General features: G+C 30.9%; 2 long non-coding RNA genes across 2 annotated transcripts; one reads left to right on the top strand and one right to left on the bottom strand.

Moving 5' to 3' along the window:
* Positions 1-4,002: 4,002 nt before the first annotated feature.
* LOC131595757 (uncharacterized) lies at positions 4,003-6,006 on the bottom strand. The gene is made up of 2 exons (XR_009282034.1): positions 5,365-6,006; positions 4,003-5,155 (listed from the first exon to the last, which is right to left on the bottom strand). It is a non-coding gene; the product is annotated as an uncharacterized LOC131595757 (long non-coding RNA).
* A 9,854-nt stretch (positions 6,007-15,860) lies between these two features.
* Positions 15,861-20,474, top strand: LOC131600140 (uncharacterized). The gene is made up of 5 exons (XR_009283026.1): positions 15,861-16,153; positions 16,930-18,025; positions 18,115-18,212; positions 19,014-19,100; positions 20,397-20,474. It is a non-coding gene; the product is annotated as an uncharacterized LOC131600140 (long non-coding RNA).
* Positions 20,475-21,123: the final 649 nt, after the last annotated feature.

Raw genomic sequence — 21,123 nt, 5'->3', positions numbered from 1 at the left:
TGCATGATAACAATAGATGCTTAATTTATCTTTGATCTTTAGTATTGGTCGGTCTGAGTCATATGAATTAATAAAAGTGGCATGCAACATGTACTTTGTATGGTCTGCATTTCGCTTGAGTGATGTTGATCTTTCCCATCTGTGAGCCTTCTGCCACCACCATGGAACTGTTATGGCATCCTGTTTTGGTATCATATCTACATGTCAGACAGATACAATATGTTCTGACGACTCATGCCTAACACTCACATCTCCGATGTCAAAAATGGATTCTCTCATGGGTGTTTTCCACATGAGAGAGTAAGTGTGCTCTCTCACCATTCAAATTCATCACATCTAAACTTCTCATGTGTTTCTCTCTCCTTTTGAAAGGCTGCAAGTCATGCGTCTGCACTGCTATTATATTCTTTTTAACTTGTTTATTTAATGTAGACTAAATGAAATGTTAAATAATTTAAATTACTGAACTAATGATAGCAAGTGAACTGTTTTGGAGGTAATTTGAATTAACAGAAGTAAGTTGTTTTAAAAAGTTCGTCTTTCCTATAAAATCCATATTATTAGTTGACATAAACTAAATTCCGGTAATGGAATATATTTGTTTTGTGCCAACATCAGAATATATTTGTTAGTGCTTCTGTTAGTAGTTTTTACTTGGAATATGATAACTGATAGTCTATACATGGAAAGAGCTACTGAATTGAAGCCATCATGGGCCGAGGTACGAAACTCGTCATTTGCATACCCCTTTATTGATGATATTTATATGTATACTTTTTGTACTCAGTTTTTTCAAGTACTTTCAATTAGTAGTTATTACACTAGAGAAAATATAAAATTATAGCTTAATTATGGATGAGTTTCATTTGAAGATGTTAGAAACCAGCAAACAAACAAGGAAATAAAGGTAATAAGGAATATAGGGGAATGATTCAGACTGCTTATTATATTCAGTCATGAGGGAATTTAAAGTGAAAGCATCACCTTAACTGACACCGAGCAGGGCTCACTTTCCATAACTAACTCTAGCTATTTTCCAAGATGATCCTCACACTCTCCAAGGTCTGCCACTAAAATATATTAAGGGAATGGTTACAGTCTCTCTCTCTCTCCAAGGCCTGCCACAATCATTGACAACTCATGGGATTCTAGAAGGATCTCTCTTATCCCTCCCTACTGTAAAATAACCATTGCTTGGGCCCCTTCGTGCTATCGTGGGCCAATTGATTAGTCAGCCCTGTTACACCCCTAACAGATGATATTTCACAAGCTCTGAATTAGTACTAGTTTATTTTGAAGTCTCCCTGTTCAATCATTTATTTTAATATTGATCCTTGCAGAGTCACACTTTGCAGAGCACTGCTTAATTTTGAAGTCTCCGTGAAACTTGGTGATTGGTTTTATTGTTGCTCAAATTTTCTGCATTGTTTTTTCTTCACCATTTCACACCAATCGATCGAAGATGATATATCAATATGATTCTGCATACATGCAGGCATGACAATGCTCATTTTCATGATCCTGAGCTGCCCCTACAGCCCCTCCAATCTCTTCTGGTATTCCCACCATATCTATTAATCTATATGCGTATATGAGAGGTTCCTTTTATGGTTTCCAAGCAATGTTTTTATTGAGAATTATATGTTTTGCAGAGTGAATAATCAGTTAGTGTCACGGGGTATGAAGCAGTTTTTGGACAGTGAGACTAGTAGAGATAGAGGGCAATGTGAAATGAAAGCAAAAATCTCTTGCTTGATTGCTTTCCAGACAAGCAACGCGTTTTACAAAGTTGAATCGGGTTTAATGACCTTGTTGCAAAATTAATTGGAGTCTGAAACTGCAAATTCAAACTTCATTTTTGTCCGGTTATGTTGATCATTTCCAGAGCCTTGATTCTGAGGATGCTGGATGGTGCAACATTCAAATGCTTAGTTCTCACTTGCTAGCCCAGAGGCGGAAACAAGAGAAGTTTTGTTTGGTGGTTCAGAATTTGTTCCTTAGACCCCGTCATTACAGATACGGCTTGAGATTGCTTGGGAAAAGGGTTTTGATGCCTCGGAAGCTGCTCAACTTGATTGTTTATGGTTCAAAAAAATGGAAAGGAACTACTGAATGTGTTGCTCTCTTGCATTCTTTTATTGAATTTGTATTCATAAAATTATATACCTCTTGAAATCTCTTGAATTGTTCTCTGTTGTAGCTTCAATTGTTTGAGTGTTAAGTAAGAGCTAAATATATTGACATTGTTTCATTTCACTTTGTTTGTTTAAGACAGAATCAGGATTCAGTAATCATTAACAAAGAAATATAGACAAAGAGTGTTTATGTGTGAAGATAGTGCAAAGAGTTAGTCCACATTGGGTAGCTCCAAAATAAAAATGCAGAGCATCCTTATAAATAAATATATGGACTTTATGTATCGTTGAAGCTCATCAAACTTAAGATTAAATGATCTTTATGTATATTAAATGAACTTTATGTTTTGTTGAAGCTCGTCAAACTTAAGATTAAACGATTCCACAGTTCAAGTTTTAGTTTAAATTTTCCATTGAACTTAAGTTAAAATGATTTTACAGTTCAAGTTTTGTTTAAATTTTGAAAATGTATTTTAAATTAAGTTGAAAGTTTAGAACTAGGTCTTTCTGGTTTTGGCTGGTTTATTCCAGTTTGATTTGGTTATTAATCTAAAATCCGAATTTAATAGCCTAGTTTATTATTGTTACCAATGCAATATTGGTACTTTGTATCCTTGGCAAGTTTAGGCTTGTGTTATCTTTTTAGACACTAAATTTATTTGTAAATGAAACAATGTGGGATCTAAGCAAGCATTCCCATGAAGAACAACCACGCATTTTGATATGTAAGCCACGGTAGAAGCTCTGAAGTTGAGTAACAAATCTGCTAATTGAAAGAAAGACATGATTGAGGCTTTTGCATGTAGTAACTGTCAATAGGCAGAGGTTTTGAAACTTGAAGCTTTCATTGGAATTCCCTACCCATGTGTTTTAGCATTGGTAAATGTTTCAAAGTGAGAGTTTTCAAACGCATTTCTAACCTTGTTTGTCTATCACCACCATTTGCATTTAGACCTTGAGTTTCAAAGATAAGTTCCGAAGCAGGACAATCAGTTATAGACACTGTCAAACAGACTCAACATTATGAACAACAGCTGCAGGTGCATGAGGAGGATGACCGTGGTGGTTTGCACCATAGATGTGTGGTCCAAGAAGTTTGTAGTGGCGGTGCAGAGCTTGTACATTTGATTCCAACTCATAGTTATTCTTTTGGTTTTGGAGTGGAAATTGGGAAGAGTAACAATCTCTGAATTTGGCCTTTCTGAAGTGAATTGGCCCGAGTCATTATCAAAATTTGTTGAATTAGGCGAATATCTTAGTCATGAGTAATAACCTCTAAATTTGGCCTTCATCTAAAGAGAATTATCCTTTCTTTTGTTTATTTTAATTTTCATCCTCTCTTCTTCTGTGTGTATGATATAACACAGGAGAGAAATATATAATGCAAGAATAGTTATGTATGAAATATTAGCTATAATGATTTCCTAGAGGAAAACAAATGCATAATGCATAGGGGAAATTAATGCTTCAAGGTTCGCTTAGTCCTCCTTTCCTGTTATTTTCATATGCTGTGAGTTTTTCCAAGGCTTAAAGTCTTGTAACACGAGTTTGAGTTCTTCCCCTTTGAATGTGTTAGTTTCAATGAGTTTTCTTAATATATGTGCATTTGAGTTATTCTCATCAATTGGTTTTTATGGTGGTAATGGTTCTGATACATTTTGGTTGTCAAATTATATTAATTAAAAAAGACAATCCTCATGCAACTGCTGCATTTTCTTGATGTTTTATCCAGACCTTGTGTAGCTATGTTATGCATTTTCTAGATGTTTTTATCCAAACCTTGACAATTAATCTTTGCAACAGAGTATTAGTTCATTACAGGAGAGTTGCAATGTTGCTGCTCACATCATTAAAATTGCTCAAGTAATCAAAAAAATCCCACATCTTTTTATTTCAAACCAGTTTTAGTGTTTATAAAACTAAAATTTATGATCTAACTGAAATAATTGATGAATGTCTCTAATAAAGTTAAGCGAATTGAAACAATTGCTAAATCCCACATCTTTGTTTGAATTGAGGATCAATGAAGTGTGGTTGGTGTTATTTTGAAATGTAAAACTATGGTTGAATTCCTTTGTTGAGTGAAACCGTGGGAGGGCTTGTAATTCACCTATTTCATGAAGATTAGAATAAAACATGTAAAAAACAAACTCAACAAATAGTCACATATGAGAGTTCCTACACATCCAGCTCTTGTTTCTTTTCTCTTCATCTTCGGTAAATCGGTGCTCTTTGTTAAACAATGGCTTATGTTCATTCTCCGTTGCATTCTTTATTGTCAATCTCATTTAATCTAACATACTACGTGTTAACAGAATACATGCCATTGAGTCAAAATAATTTTTTCTTACTTTGATATGATGAGAAAGCAAGAGTTTAAGTTAGTCACACCTCACTCTGACTTGGAAACCAAATGTTATCAAAACTAACTTAAACTCTTGCTTTCTCATCATATCAAAGTAAGAAAAAATTATTTTGACTCAATGGCATGTATTCTGTTAACATGTAGTATGTTAGATTAAATGAGATTGATAATAAAGAATGCAACGAAAAATGAACATAAGCCATTGTTAAACAAAGAGCATTGATTTACCGAAGATGAAGAGAAAAGAAACAAGAGCTGGATGGGTAGGAACTCTCATATGTGACTATTTGTTGAGTTTGTTTTTTACATGTTTTGTTCTGACCTTCATGAAATAGGTGAATTACAAGCCCATGTGGAGACTCCCAGCCAAGTTCACGGTTTCATGCACAAGCTCCCACGGTTTCACTCAACAAAGGAATTCAACCATAGTTTTACATTTCAAAATAACACCAACCACACTTCATTGATCCTCAATTCAAACAACAAATTCACAAAGTCAGTCCCAAGTTTAATTTGATTTGGTATCACAATTACAATAAAAAAAAGTGAGAGATTGGACTGGAATAAAGGATTTTCGGGTGGCTGTAGTAACATTCATTCACACCAACAAGCAAAAATTCAGAACCTTTAAGGCCCAAATTGAGTCTCAAGAACACTGCAAAAAAAATGGTATTTGGACCAAAAATTAGTGAATTTTCGTATGGGATACAGAGCAAAATTATAACATTTCATCAGGATTCATATCAGCCAAACAACTCAGCAAAACCCTAAGTTCTCAAGCAGTATATAAACATTCATTGAGACTGACACAAGGGGCTTTTTCAGACTGACAAATCAGAACAAACAGAAAAGAAAAAAAATCACCTGAATTTGTCACCTCGCCAGAAACTCTCACCGGAAAACCAGAGCCACCGCGCCGGAGGTGATAAACCGCCGTGACTGAGCTTTAAACCGAGGCCATCTTTCATTTCTTTTACTCCAGAAGGTTGATAATCTCCCTCTGATTCCGAATCCTATCTTGTTCTACTGCTTTGTGTTGATTTTGTTGTTTAAACTCAAGATTTTCGAAGTTTCTTTTTTAGATCTACGAATTTTGCTTGTTTGTTTTCAAAAATAAACTTGAGATTTGAAAAGAGGAGAAGAAACCGAACCCAGATATGTAAAAAAATTGCATTCGGGAAATTCTCACCTCCGACCACCGTGCCGGAGGAGCTCCAGCCGCTGTAAGCTTCGGTGAGCCGCCGTCAAGCTTCACCTTCTCCGCTCCTTGTTCTTCTGCTGCCACAGTGTTTAATTTGTTTTCTTTCAAACTTTTAGGCTGTGCTAGAAAATGAAGAGAGAGAATAAGAGACGAGAGAAGTATGAAAGAAGTTGGATATTTAGGCTGCTTGGTTGATCGAAGAAATAAGAAAGAGAGACTGAAATTGGTGGGACCCATCACTTTTTCATTTCTCTTCTAACTAACGAAGAAAGTAGAGCAGATGGACATTTTTACTGTTTCTTCCATATATACCCTTTTTTGATTGCTTCAGCTTCATTATAATTTCTGACTAAACAATTTAAATATTTAAATAGTATACATTGAAGCAACTCATATATTTTTTTTCACAAATAATAACTTAATATCTATAACATTAGTGTGGAAATGTGTGTTGTTATTTAATTGAGTGTGGATCTTAATTTGATTTATTAAACTAAAAGTAATTAAATTTGATAAGAAATTGTATATAAAGTCAAATAAAATAAACTATGTTTTACATAATTTCAATTAATATATCTTGAAATGTATAAAATGAAACTTTTATATTTAAAAAATTAATTAAATAAAAATAAAATAAATTTAATTAATCAAATTAGTTTAAATAATTAACTAAACTTTTACAAAAATAATTATTAATTTTGTGATTAAATTAAAAAGAAATATTGATAAAAATAAGGGCATATTTGCCTTTGCAAAAATAATTGTATTTTTCTCTCTTCTATTTCTCTTATAACAAACAATATATCAAATCTACTCTATTTCTTTTTTTTTTTCTCTCTTTTCATACTCTTTCTTACATTTTTCTCTCTTCTCAATTTCATGTCTCACCAAACACACCCTTAATACTTGTTTTTGTTTTTGTTCATTTTGATCATAAAGATGAGAGAGGTACTGAGTTATATTTATGAGGGAAGAATACTTGGTTTTCTTTTTTTTCTGAAAGGTGATAATAAAGATGATGTTGCCAAAGTATGATAATGATGATGTTTGGTCACGTGAATGGTTCTTTGAGAAAAGGAAGAGTTTGTCTTGGAATTAATAAAACCTACAAATTATCTCTTGTTTTATTTTTTTTATTATTTTTTTTTTTTTACTTTTTCTTTCTCCTCGTGATCTGCGCGCCGCCTGTGTGTGACAAGTGGCCATCGGAGCCACTTGTCCTCATCTGAGAAGATGACCGGAAATGGGATTCTCTACATAGTTGTTTTTATTTCTATTATGCACCTTAGTTCTGGATCTTAGATCCTACATAAAATTAGTCAATTGACTAAATCGGATAGTTCTGGATCTTAGATCTTCCATTATTATTTATACCTTGTGTTTTCTTTTTATATATTAGTTTATTATTTTAATTTTGCTCTTTCTTCTTCATCTATCCTTCTTTTTTTCTTTGTCCTGAATCGGTAAAAGATTAAAATGAAAGGAAGTCGTATGTGGTTGATTTGAATCTGAATTCATCCTTCCTCCACTACTAATCTTTATTTACTAACTTTGATAACATACTTGACAAGTTTCAAGATGGTTATCTTTAACAACTAACGACTAATTTTAATTTCTGCATTTAATTATATTGTCCTTTATATTTATCATATCATCATATTTACTTTCTGCTATTTTTATTTTGTCCATTTGGACGTCATATTTATTCTTCGCTATTTTTCTTTTGTCCACTTGAACCGTACTTAAATTTTATGTTAAAACATTAATAAACAAGATAAAACCTAAAAAAACACTTAAGGACCAATGAACTGTGGATTATTGTTTGACTGTTATTTTGCTCGTTATTTTTGTCTAGTTGGATTGCTGTTGTGATGTGTGTAGGTGTCTCCTCTAAAAGTCTTTGAAGTTTAATTCCAAAGCACTAAGATAAGGATTTCACCGATTTGCAACCGTTACTCTGCCCGATTTCCGTCAGAAACTTATGTGGTTCTTCGAAGATTTTCAAGTTCATTTGGGTCCCTAAGTGGTAATTTTGCTTTTGTGTGGGTTATCCAAAGGATGGGAATTCTTCCTTGACTCAATGTGTCAAGTGTCGACTTCTTATATTGGTTAGATAGTTTTTTCCCTAAATTTTTATTTTCCCGCACTAGGATAGCCTTTTCATCTCCTCCCACTTCTTAAATTTTCAAAGTCTCCTCTATTTTTCTAAAAATCTTCTTATGTTTGAAATCCCTTTTAAAATCTTCTTTAAAACTATATTTAACCCTTGTTGGTATTTTCTTTCAAAAGTAAGCACGATTAATCATTATCATTAGTTGCGATACCCCACGATTTTAATATTGATTGACACGACGAAATCTTTTCCACGTGAGAGAGCTAGTGGCATACTTGTCGATTTTATCCGAGTTGGCGCCCTTCTCTCATTAGTGACGCAAAGATTTCGTTCGTTCTCGTGTTTAAAATCAATGGCTGAGTAACCGCCCCGACGATGGTAAACGTGTTTATTCCTTTTAAACATTTTTTCCCTTTAAAGTGGAACTACATTAGCTCTGACTTCTCCATTGCACCGAGGAGGTATGTAGGCACAAGGCTTAACGTCTTGCCGAGCTTATTTTAAAATTCAAACAAACCTTTTTTTCGCACACAATATCTTTTAATAAACACAGATTTTCAAAAATGTTCTTGTGGAGTACCACAGATATGAGGGGTGCTTAAAACCTTCCCCTTGTATAATCAACACCCCTACCTAAGATCTCTTTTTGTTTTAAAAACAAACTTTGGGTTTTCTTCGTTCTTTTCCCTTTTCCTTTGGAAATAATAAAGCGCGGTGGCGACTTTCACTAAAATATTGAGTCGAGTCAATATAATGGCTTCGATCTCAGATTTTCCCTACTACAAGTACTATCTGGTCTGCATTGCAACCGATAATTTGCTTGACCTATTAGATAAAAATCAAACAATCATATTTTCACTTTATCTTCAGTCACATCATTTGGCTTACACATAGAACAAGTATCATAAAAGTTAGCCATATGCTCCCACGAGTCTGTGGTACCTTTCCTATCGAGCGAGTTGTTTCTTAAACTTGAAAGCATAATTTTTTTAATATAAATGTTACATGACTAGCATATTGAAAACCTAAGGATATATGACCAATATCAATCATTCTCCAATAATCCTCCATCGTTGTTTGTCTTGGTGGATTAGCCATCTCTTCTTGTTCTTATTCTTATTTAACTTGTAGTGCTTCTCTTCTTGCTTTCCGAATTTCTTGCACTATTCTTTTGATTTCTGAATCTAATATTATCAGTGTCGAGCTCGAACCCTGCATAAACAAACAAATAATACCTCACTAGCACTGCACCAAATAAAACTAAATAAGAGTCAAAATAGAAATAATGATAACATGTCACACAATAACATGTCAAAATTAAAATAAAATGTCACACAATAGTTATCTTGTTGAAATTATCAACAATATCCAGCAACAACGTCAAAAACTTGATTATTTTTTTAGCAAGTGAACTAATCAAGTCAAAGTAGTAGAATAAAAGACTGTCTTCATAGGGATTGTGTATTTTCACAAGGTTTTGATTGTGCTTTTAAAAATAAATCTTATAGGGGTTTTCATTTTGTTTTTGCGAAAGTAAATTTTGCGAATAAAATTTACAAAAAAATATGATAATGAGAAAACGATCAAGTTTTGTTTCGAGTTCACTGTTTATCACTGTTGGTAATTGCTTCTAATTTCTTGAAGTGGTTTTCTAGAATTACAATAAATTAACATTACCTTGATACCCAGTTCCTTTGTGTATAACTCACTCTTCTCAATGAAAACTTCATAATTCCTTAGGAGAATTCGAAGTAAAAACATGAAATTATGCTTGTTAATTTTTGTATTACAGACTTGTAATTATCTATTTCTAGTTAATTACTAATTTGAACAACTATCTTAGATCTGACTCACACTGCTACGGTCAATAATCGATATGATACTAAGTTCAATTCACTTGTTCGTCATCACATAAAAAGCATTACAATAAAAGATAATTGAATAAAAACTATAATATTAAATCAATAAAAGAGTACAAGCCAACTACATGGTTCAACAACTCTAATCTTCTTTGTTTAACAAAACTTAATCAAGAGTAAGTTTGCTACTCATATATAGTTATTACCTTGAGTATATAAGATAACCATTACATGAAAATAATGGAGAAAATAGGAATTAAAAGGTGAAAATCTCTAATTCTTGAGCTCCAATATAACCTAATCGTCACTTATGTCGCTTAAAACCGTAACCCTTAGAATGTGGTTTCTTTATTCCTTTTAAACAACAAAAAAATGTGTATGACAAGTGACCACCGCGGCCACTATGAATGCCATCGCAATTGCAATAGCTTTTCACCGCGACCATAATAGTGGCATTACGACTGCGACAAATCCAGTAACCAAATATGATATTTTTCTTTCTTTTTCTTCCTCTTTTATCCTAAGTCCACAATTTCTTCTCTATTTCTCATTTCTTCTTCTTCACTTTATTTCATCTTTTGCTCGAAGTTACACTGATTCTAAAGCCACACCAGAATTTCCTATAGTAATTCATTGTGCTAACTATTGGGTGACTTTTACATGTGAGAATGAAAGTACAAAAAGATCAGATGTATTATTTGATGGAAAATACTTTTTCTAAGTGCAGATTAATTCTTCTTTTTTACTTTTTTTTCTTTCACACTTGGGTATCTTAATATATATATATATATATATATATATATATATATATATATATATATATATATATATATATATATATATATATATATATATATATATATATATATATATATATATATATATATATAAATTGAAGGTTGTCATGATGGCTACCCTAGCCACATGTCCTCATGATAGTCATTCTTTAGCCACATGTCATTATGATAGTCATTCTTAACAAAAACCCTAATGTGTCATTTACTAAATTAACCCTATATTAAAAATAAATAATAATATTAATAAATATATAATAATAATATAATATTTTAACACTACTAATAATAATAAAGATATAAATAATATAATATATATTGTAAATAAATAAATAATAATAATAATAATAATAATAACAATAGTAATAATAATAATACTAAAAATAATAATAATAATAACAACAATAAAAAAAATTATTAATTTTTACTACCTTTATAACTCCTATTATAATAGAATGTTACTATTTTGTAATTTATAAAATTAGTAATAATAGTAATAATATAATATTCATATACCACTATATATATATATATATATATATATATATATATATATATATAACCAATAATAATAGTAATAAATATATAATAACAATACAATATTTTGACAATACTATTAATAATAACAAAAATTTAAATAATATTTATATAATCAAATTTATTAAGTTGGAACTATATTAATACTTAATAATAATAACAACAACAACAATAATAATAATAAAACTAAAAATAATATAAAAATTTATATCTACATTTTAAATATTATAATATTTAATACAATTCAATATGTAAATAAAAAAATTCCTAGTAAAAAATGTCAAAGAAATTTTCTTATTAATTTTTTATATATCTCAAGTAACATTCATAAAAACATTTTACTATCTTTATAACTCCTTTTATCATAGATTGTTACTATTTTTTATTTTAAAAATTAATAATAATTGTATAAATATAAAATTTAGATACCACTATTAAAAATAAATATTATATATAAAATCACTAAAAAGTAACGTTATTACATTCACAATTCATTAAAAACTCTTTATTTTGAAACCTCCAACTTAATAGTCTATTAATATATATTAATAAAAGCATTTTACTACTTTTATAACTCCTGTTATCATAGAATGTTACTATTTTTTATTTTGAAAATTAATAATATTTATATAAATATAATATTTAGATACCACTATTAAAAATAAATATTATATATAAAATCAACTAAAAAGTTATTACATTCAAAATTCATTAATAACTCTTTATTTTGAAACCTCCAACTTAATAGTATATTAATATATATTCATAAAAGCATTTTACTACCTTTATAACTCCTGTTATCATAGAATGTTACTATTTTTTATTTTAAAAAATAATAATAATTATATATATATATATATATATATAATATTTAGATACCACTATTAAAATATATATATATATATATATGTATTAAATAATATAATATTTAATAATAATAATAATAATAAAACTAAAAATAATATAAATTTATATCTAAATTTTAAATAAAATAATATTTAATACAATTCAATATGTAAATAAAAAAATTCCTAGTAAAAAATGTCAAAGAACTTTTTTTAAATTTTTTTATATATCTCAAGTAACATTCATAAAAGCATTTTACTATCTTTATAAGTTACTATTTTTTATTTTAAAAATTAATAATAATTGTATAAATATAAAATTTAGATACCACTATTAAAAATAAATATTATATATAAAATCAACTAAAAAGTAACGTTATTACATTCAAAATTCATTAAAAACTCTTTATTTTGAAACCTCAAACTTAATAGTCTACTAATATATATTCATAAAAGCATTTTACTACCTTTATAACTCATGTAATCATAGAATGTTACTATTTTTTTTTTGAATCAATAAATGATTTGATTAATTCAAAAACAGTTAATACAAGGCGATCTCAACCGATCCAGCCCTTAAACATCAAAGCACCTCATAAAGTCAAACTCTAGGAAATGTTACTATTTTTTATTTTAAAAATTAATAATAATTAAATAAATATAATATTTAGATACTACTATTATATATATATATATATATATATATATATATATATATATATATATATATATATATATACGAGGAGGGATATATTTACTCCAAGAGTAAGTTATTATAACTTACTCCACATCTTGACCATTTATTCTTGGGTTAAATAAGTTTTTAGTCCCTATAAATATGACACTTTTCACTTTTAGTCCTTACAAAAAATTTCGTCAAACTTTGGTCCTCCCAAAATTTTCCATCACGATTTTTGGTCCCTATCATTAGATTGCACTAACGGAGGCTTACGTGGCACGCCACGTATGACGCCACGTCATATAAAGTCAAAACTAAAAAAAAAAAAAATAGATTGCGGGGGTTTTAAACCCCCTTTAAATAACTTAAAAACAAGAGTGGCTGAATATAAAGTAAGAATATTTAGCAAAATTATAGAGAGAATGGAGAATGATGAAAAGTCCTAGTTCCAAAGGAATGGTTGATGAGAAAAAGGGTCATCATCATAAACATCATCATGACCTTCACCTTTAACTAGTTCCTTCTTAATATTGTCCTCAAATAGTGGTAGCTGTTGTGGTAAACTGAATAACTCATCCGAATTCATCTTCTCAAGATCAGAATAGAAACCACCATAATTCTCAAACCCAACATTATCATGCATATTAGTAGTAGAAGACGAAGATAAAGCAGATTAGAAAATTTGTTAGAAAACATAATTCAAAATTTCCATATCACTGCTAGAACTTGTTGGACATTGCACTGCTAGAACTTGCTGGACATTGCACTGCTAGCGAAGATTCTAATTGGTCACTAAGTATAGAAACTCCTGAATCATAAAGCAGGTTTCATCAATGATATTAATGTCATTAATCAAGGGTTTTATGATGAAACTCAAACCTCAATCAACAACAATAACATGATCATGCAACTTTTCATATTTCTATATATTTTCTTGTTGACATACAAATAAATATATATAGCAGTACTAATATATTGACGCAGAAGTATATGGATTAATCAAAGTATAGTAGAAGCGAGTTCAAGGGACGAGATCACAGTTTGAGATTATGAAGGAGATCACAGTGTGGAAAGAAGTTCGTCAAGAATAATTCCAACCCATGGTAACTGGTAATTAGTTATACTTAATTAATCTATATGATTTATTTTAACTTACATTGAGCACTTATATTCATATCCAATATATTGGTGGTGGTGGGTGATTAGATGTATTTCCATAGAATTTTTTTTGTGGCGACTGACATATACTATAGCATGATATGGAGAGGGGACGTGGACTCATCTTGTCATAATAATTAATTAGAAACTTTATCACAATCATATATAGTTGTATGCAATATGCATGTTTGTTTAATTAGCAAACAAATGGTGTAGAATTAATAAACCTTACTTGTGTGGTTCTTACTTGTGTGGTTCTCATCGTTTTGTCCTTCAATAGAAAAAAGGGTAGCAACTTCTTGTTTCAATTTGAGTGTATGTATATGTCAATTCAACTTTCCACTTGTTAAATAATGATGTAAATATGAAATGAAAGTTAGAACAATTTAATAAATTTTAGAATTAGTATTTAGTATATTACACTCTATAGATCTATGTAAACATGCAGAAACTACTATAAGTGTTCAGGTGAAGGGTGTGGTGTGAAGAAGAGGGTGGCAAGGATAGGGAAGATACAAGCTATACAAGTTATGATGGTGTCCACAATCATGAGAGTCCGTGCACTTCGTACTACACTCTACTAGCAATATTTTTGATGTATTCCAATGAATTGCAACTGCAGGAGATATGAATGGCAACCATTGAGAAGTAAAATCAAATTGAACTAACCGCAGTTCAACTACATTTCAATTTGGTTCAATTTTTTTTTATTTTTTTTAAGTTATTTACAGGGGGTTTAAAACCCCCGCAATCTGTCTCTTTTTTTTTTCAATATTGACTTTTACTGACGTGGCGTCACACGTGGTGTGCCACATAAGCCTCCGTTAGTGGAATCTAACGGGAGGGACACAAAATAAGGACAGAAAATATTGCGAGGACCATTGTTTGACGAAATTTTTTGTAGGGACTAAAATTGAAAGTTGCCATATTTATAAGGACCTTAGACATATTTAACTCTCTATTCTTTTCAATCTAATGGTTAAAAATAATAAGTTATTAAATGTGGAGAGTTATATATACATACATATATATATATATATATATATATATATATATATATATATATATATATATATATATATATATATATAATCAACTCAAAAGTAACGTTATTACATTCAAAATTCATTAAAAACTCTTTATTTTGAAACCTCCAACTTAATAGTCTATTAATATATTTAACATTATTTTCATTGTAATGTTTTTTTTTTTAAAAAAATACATTAATAATTAATAATCAACTATCACTATTAAAAATAATAATAGTAATAATATAATCAATTACCACTATTCAAAAAAATATAATATTTAACTACTATTATTAAAAATTATATAAATATATATGTGTAGGGCACCTATGTGTAGGAATCCTATATGTAGGGCACCTCCCAAACCTGGTTACCCAGGTAATTTCTCCCAAAACTTGGTTTTTTGGATAATTTTTTTTAAAGTTGGTTATTTGCATTTTTAGAACCCCTTAATATTGCAATGATATGAAAAAATAAACTATGAAGCATTTTCAGTGCTAGAAGTCATAGAGCATTAGTTAGTGCTTGAAACAATCTATTCTATAATTTATCAGTACCGTCTATGTCAATTCATTTTCAAAAGACCCGCTAGAAGTCTTTGTTTCAACATTGTATATGTTGTATCTATCATTGTTATGGTGCCTTAGTGTACCATGTCATATGTCTCCTAATGTTGGTTTAATTACCAACAACCCCATTTGTGGTCATCTCACTACGCCAAAATTGATATTTTGTATCGCCTAATTTAATAGCACTTTTAAAAAAGTGCTATTGAAAAGGAAAAAACACATCTATAATAGCACTTTATACTTAGGCGCTATTATAAAATGCATACAATATGATTTTGATAGCACTTTCTAAAAAAATGCTATTATTAAACTTTAGTATGATAGTGCTTTTTTCAAATCGCTATTAATATTATACACTAAAATAACACTTTGGAAAAAAATGCTATTACTTTTATTCACTAAGATAGCATTGTTTTAGGAAGCGTTAATATTAGCATTTATTAGGAAAGTGCTATTGTTCTTATATTTTATAATTAATAAAATAATAAAATAATTAACAAAATAAAATAAAAAAACAAAACACGTTTTTGGAGGATACTTTTCCGTTTTGCACATAATTTTGCCCATTAACCACCAAAAACCCCTAATCTTCTTCATCGCCAAAACTCACTGATTTTTCTTCATCTTTGATGTCATGTTCTCAAATATGGCATTGGATTCTCCTAGTTCCAAGCTTAAACCCTCCAAATCAGACTAAACTTTGAACCCTAAATTTCAAAAAAAATCCTAAATTGAACGCCATTCTTGAAGCTAATTAACAAGTCATATTGGATCTACGATTATACACACAGATGCACACGAAATGGCATGGGAAAAACGTGAAGAGAATGGTTCAAAGTACTGGTTCGACGATGCCGGCGAGTCTCTTCGGTGAGTTTCCTTTTGCTCCTTCGTTTTTGTTAATTTGCTTCTCTTCCTCTTTTGCGAACTCTTCTGCTGTTGGTTGTTGTGTTGTAGCTGGTGGAAATTTTTTGTACGTAGGGGCTGAGCTATGAGTAATTTGAAGCTTCAGGGTGAAACTTCAATTACTCCATAATGAGAGCTTTAAGTGAATAGGTTTTGGGAGACTTTTGTTGAGTCAGAAATTAGGGCTCAGTTGTTTTTTCTGCAGATGAAATTCGGTGTCCCTTTGTGTTCATAACCAAGTAATTATATAGTGATGGAAAATAGCCCTGTACGTGTGAGACTTGAGAAAAGTAAGGGAGTGTTTTGACTCAGAAATATTATGAGCTAAGGGTGGACTGAGTGAATTTAGGGAGTTAAGGTTGGACTGAGATAATTGAGGAGTTAAAGTCACTGTCCTCAGAAGTATGTTTTATTTGCTATGGCTGTGGCAGATTTGCATAGTTTATCCATTTTATACTTATATGTCTCAACTTTTGCTTTTTGTTTTAACTGTCTGAGTTGTTTCCTTATGTATGACTTTTCAATATCATAAAAACATCATAACAGAGGATGTTATATGTGGAAACTAAGGATATGCATGATTGGGGTTGAAGTGTCTCTTATTTACAAATTACTACTTTTAAGTGAAATATAAAGTTTTTGATGCCAAACTTCTAGCTCTTGTTGGCAGGCAGCAGGTTTGTCTAATATTGTTGATCACCGGTTACAAACTTTTAATGATGCTAAATCTCTCATCTTAGATATTTGTTGTCGGGAGGACAAGAAGGATGTTGGGCGCTTTGCTATGGTTGTTGAGAGTCTGTGGAATAACCGGAATAATATTGTTTGGAATGATAACAGGGAAGACCTTGCGAGAATTGGAATCCAAGCTTATTACAATTGGCTTGATTGGTTTAATGCTCGGGATGACCCTGCTTAGAATAGTGATCCTCAGCTCCCTATGGTTTGGAACCCACCTGCTGAAGGGTGGTTGAAGTGTAATGTTGACGCAGGTTTTAATAATCATCATCACACTACAAATAGGGTGTGGTGTCTTCGTGATAATTTGGGGAGATTTCTTGTTGCAGGTGTCGCTTGGGATAAAGGTATCACTTCTCCTATAGAAGCTAAAGCTTTGGCGCTGAAGGAGGCAATTCAGATTGCTATTAACAAGAACTTAAATAATGTGATTTTTGAAAGTGGTTCCCAAGTGGTAACTCATGCTGTTAATTCTACGGTTACTGGGAAGTCGGAGTTTAATATTATTATTATTGTTATACAGAGATTGTTGAGTCTTGTTACAAACTTTGAGGTAAAGTTTATTAAGCGCCAAGCGAATATGGTTGCCGACTCTTTAGTTAAGGCGGCCAATTCTTGGTCTAGGCGTAGTTTCGTTAATGTTGCACCTCCTTGTATTGACATTTATTTGGTTAATGATATGAGTTAAATTTGTTCCTGTAAAAAAAACGTGAAATATAAAGTTTTTGGAACCTACATGTATCGTGAAATGCATTTCATGCGGCCGCGAAGGCAGCTACATGCATCGTGAGAGGCAATCGCGACAGTGATGTGCGCGTTCTGTTCTCGTGAAATGCTTCTAAGCGGCCGCTTCCCTCCGCACCGCCGCGAAAACACCGATTATGACCGCGATTAACTACTTAGTCTCAATTTTGTAAAATGTCTGATTTATCATGCTTTTCTATAGCAATAAACTAATCTTAGTTAAGAAATTTATGTAACCTAGAAACTAATTGTAACTGATTTTGTAATTGTAGTTGTAAGCTTAATTAAACAATGTCAACTAAAAAGGGAAGCATGGATAGTGGATCTGTAAGGAAACATATGAAACCTGCTGAGGTATTTGTTTTCATCTTTGATGAGTTTACTGCATTTTCAGCATTATTTGAGATTTCATTTGTTTTTCTTTTAACAATAAACATGTACAGGAAAAGAATGGAGATGAAGCAGTACAAGAAAAGATCGAGTTCAATGATTGGGTCATCACACCTATGGGAACTCAATGTTCTATCATATTCACATAATGGTAAGACTTGCATGAGTTCGCCTAATAATAGTGTGTTGGAAAGAAAGGTTATATAGAATGTGTTTCACTTAGTAGTATTTCTACAAGTAGAAATATTATACAGTATTTTTGTTTTCCATATTATCTCCTTGCAACTTAGGCTATGTTTGGGAGTTTGGAGGGGAGGGGAGGGGAAGGCTTCCGAAATCGATTTTTTAAAATAATATAGAAAAATATTTGACATTTTTTGAAAAGATGATTTTGTTTAGAATAATAAAAGACTCATTATTATTACAAAATTTTTAATTTTCAAAATAGTATAACAACCTAAACGATATTTACAAAATTTATGGAAGCCCTCCAAAACCCTCCAAAACCTTCTTCAATACAATTTTTTAGTTCCCCCATTTTATGGGGTTTTTGGTGTTATGAATAAACTCAAACCCTCCAAAACCCTCCTACCCAAAATCTTTTTACCATTTTCACCCAATTCTTCCTATTTTTCAAAGCCCTCCCCTCCCTTCCCCTCCAAACTCCCAAACATAGCCTTAGGGTCCTTCAGGAAACACTGGATACTGTAAAAAAGTATTGTGAAGAAAAAACTGTGTTAAATTTTCTTCTCCTTTCGAATTTTTAATCTACATTGTGTCTGCTGTGCCTGTGTGATTATTTGAGGATATTTTCTTTTTGAAAATTGGATATGTTATTGTATAACTCTACTTTTAGTTATCTGATAATCTTGTACTGTAAATTTGCATCCAATTTATGTTTGCAACTGGCCTTCTGTATTAATACTGATGTTACAGTATTTTTGTTACTTAGATAATTGCTGGGGTAATGGAGCATCAGATTTCTAATCAGTTTGCTTCCCAAACCTGTCTCGTAAATATTTCTTACTGGGGAACGCAGGTAAGATATATTTTCTTAGTTTATCTTATATCTGGTTTTTTATCATTTTCAAAATGCTTACTGTTCATCATCTCATCTTGTAATTTTTAAAACTATCCATGAATGATTGCATAACTACCGTCCTTGAATAACAAAAACACTATGGAACCCACATCACTTTTGCTAGGAAGGTGACAATGCCTGCCACTCACAGCAACATAGATAAGATATTCTGATAAAATAAAATAAAACCAAAAATGTTAATAACACCTAACATACTTGACACGAAACTGTTATCTTGAAAATAACTATCAACAACTTTTGGCCCCTCTTTTTTTTTTCAACCACCTTTTTTTCTAACCATTCAATTTTTTATGATTTAATAAATTAATGCAATATGTTTATTTTTGGTCTAGATTAATGCAATCTACAGTATACACCACCACTAGCTATTTTTTAAAGGGTTAATAGACATTTGCGCCCCTGCGCGAGATTCGGTTTACCCCCCTATTATTATTTTTTTTTTGATTGCCCCCTTGAAATATGAAAAGATCTATGATTTACCCCCCTAGGACCCCCCTGTAAACTTGTTTTTTTTTATTTACCCCCCTGGTTTTTCACTGTTTTTACACGCTTAGGGGGTACCCTAGAAATACAGGGGGTAATCCAAAAAAAAAATTGATAGTGGAATATGTATACTTGCTATTGAAATTGCAATAGTTATATTTTTAAATTTTGAATGAAAAAAAAACAGTTTACTTATAGCTATTTCTTTCTATTGATGTTCACTTGTCACCTATGTGAATTGATAGTGGAATATGTTTACTGTAACAATTTTTAGGTTCTGTGAATCTTCCCTATGCTACTTAGCTTTATGCTAATGTAAAAGTTTTATATCTCAAATAATTTCATTGAAATTGAAATTAAAATACATGAATTTGTGAACCCTCCTATTGTGTATGTAAAAGGCATAAATGCATAAGCTACACTTCATATTCTCTCATATATATGTCTCGAATAAAAGAATCAAACAAATTGAGATAAGCTGTAATTTCATCATCAATTCTTTTAGTTCCAGATATAATAATCAACAAAAAATATCACATTTTTTATAGAAAATTTAAAATGATTAAAATGTCCAGTGAGGCAGCCGACATTACATAATGAGCCGAGTTAGCTACAACAAAGAAATCATGCATAGTTTATGTATGTTATATTTTTCTAATCCAACATGCATAGTTAAAATCCGCTCATCCCTCTCTATTTTCCATTCTTATATTTGCTTATTGGTCTTGGGGTTTCCTTTCATTGCTACAGGTTTTGCAAAACTGCGTTGATTGTCAAATTTAGGGAGTTGTTGATTTGGAAACTGCCTACGAAATTCTTTGTAAAAAAAGTAAGTATTTCTCTGCATGTCCGCTATATTCTTTGACAATTGCACGTGTCTTGGTATTTTGGCAGTGTGGCATTATCTTCCATCGTGACACAAATTTTATAGAAAAAAAGCTTTGTTTAGTTGTTTTACAAAACGGAATATAGAAAGTATCCTACTGAAACTAAAAACTTCATAGAAAGTCATATATTTCCTTCCTGGTCATGACATTCAAACAAATTGAAACTTTTCAATAGTTGGGTGGATCTACTAATATAACTCCCAACTTATGCAGGGCTATGAAAAATTAGAAAATGAGTTCAATTTTATTAACTCATGTATGTAATGTGGGATTGTGAGTATGGATTGATAAAAAAGTTCTCCTTCATATCCCCACATGTATCACGAGAGGATAATCTAGGAAATGCTATAGCCAAAATACTCTGGAAAGATGAGAAATTCAAGGATAGGATGATTCTTGCACCATGTAATCTAGGGTTAGATTTCTATTCAAAGAGTTATTAAATTTACGAGAATAATTTATTTACATGTAGAAAGCATCAAAAATGTAAAATAGTCAACAATATGGTGTTTTCTTTGTTGGCCTTAATGTGAGTATATGTACAAAAGTGCTATAATTTCAATGGGCTTCATAATTGGGCTGGATCATTA

Source organism: Vicia villosa, linkage group LG4 (genome assembly GCF_029867415.1).
Source record: "Vicia villosa cultivar HV-30 ecotype Madison, WI linkage group LG4, Vvil1.0, whole genome shotgun sequence".
Classification (NCBI taxonomy): domain Eukaryota; kingdom Viridiplantae; phylum Streptophyta; class Magnoliopsida; order Fabales; family Fabaceae; genus Vicia; species Vicia villosa.
Note: the sequence above shows the minus strand (reverse complement) of the source record. Positions and strands in the feature narration are given on the sequence as shown.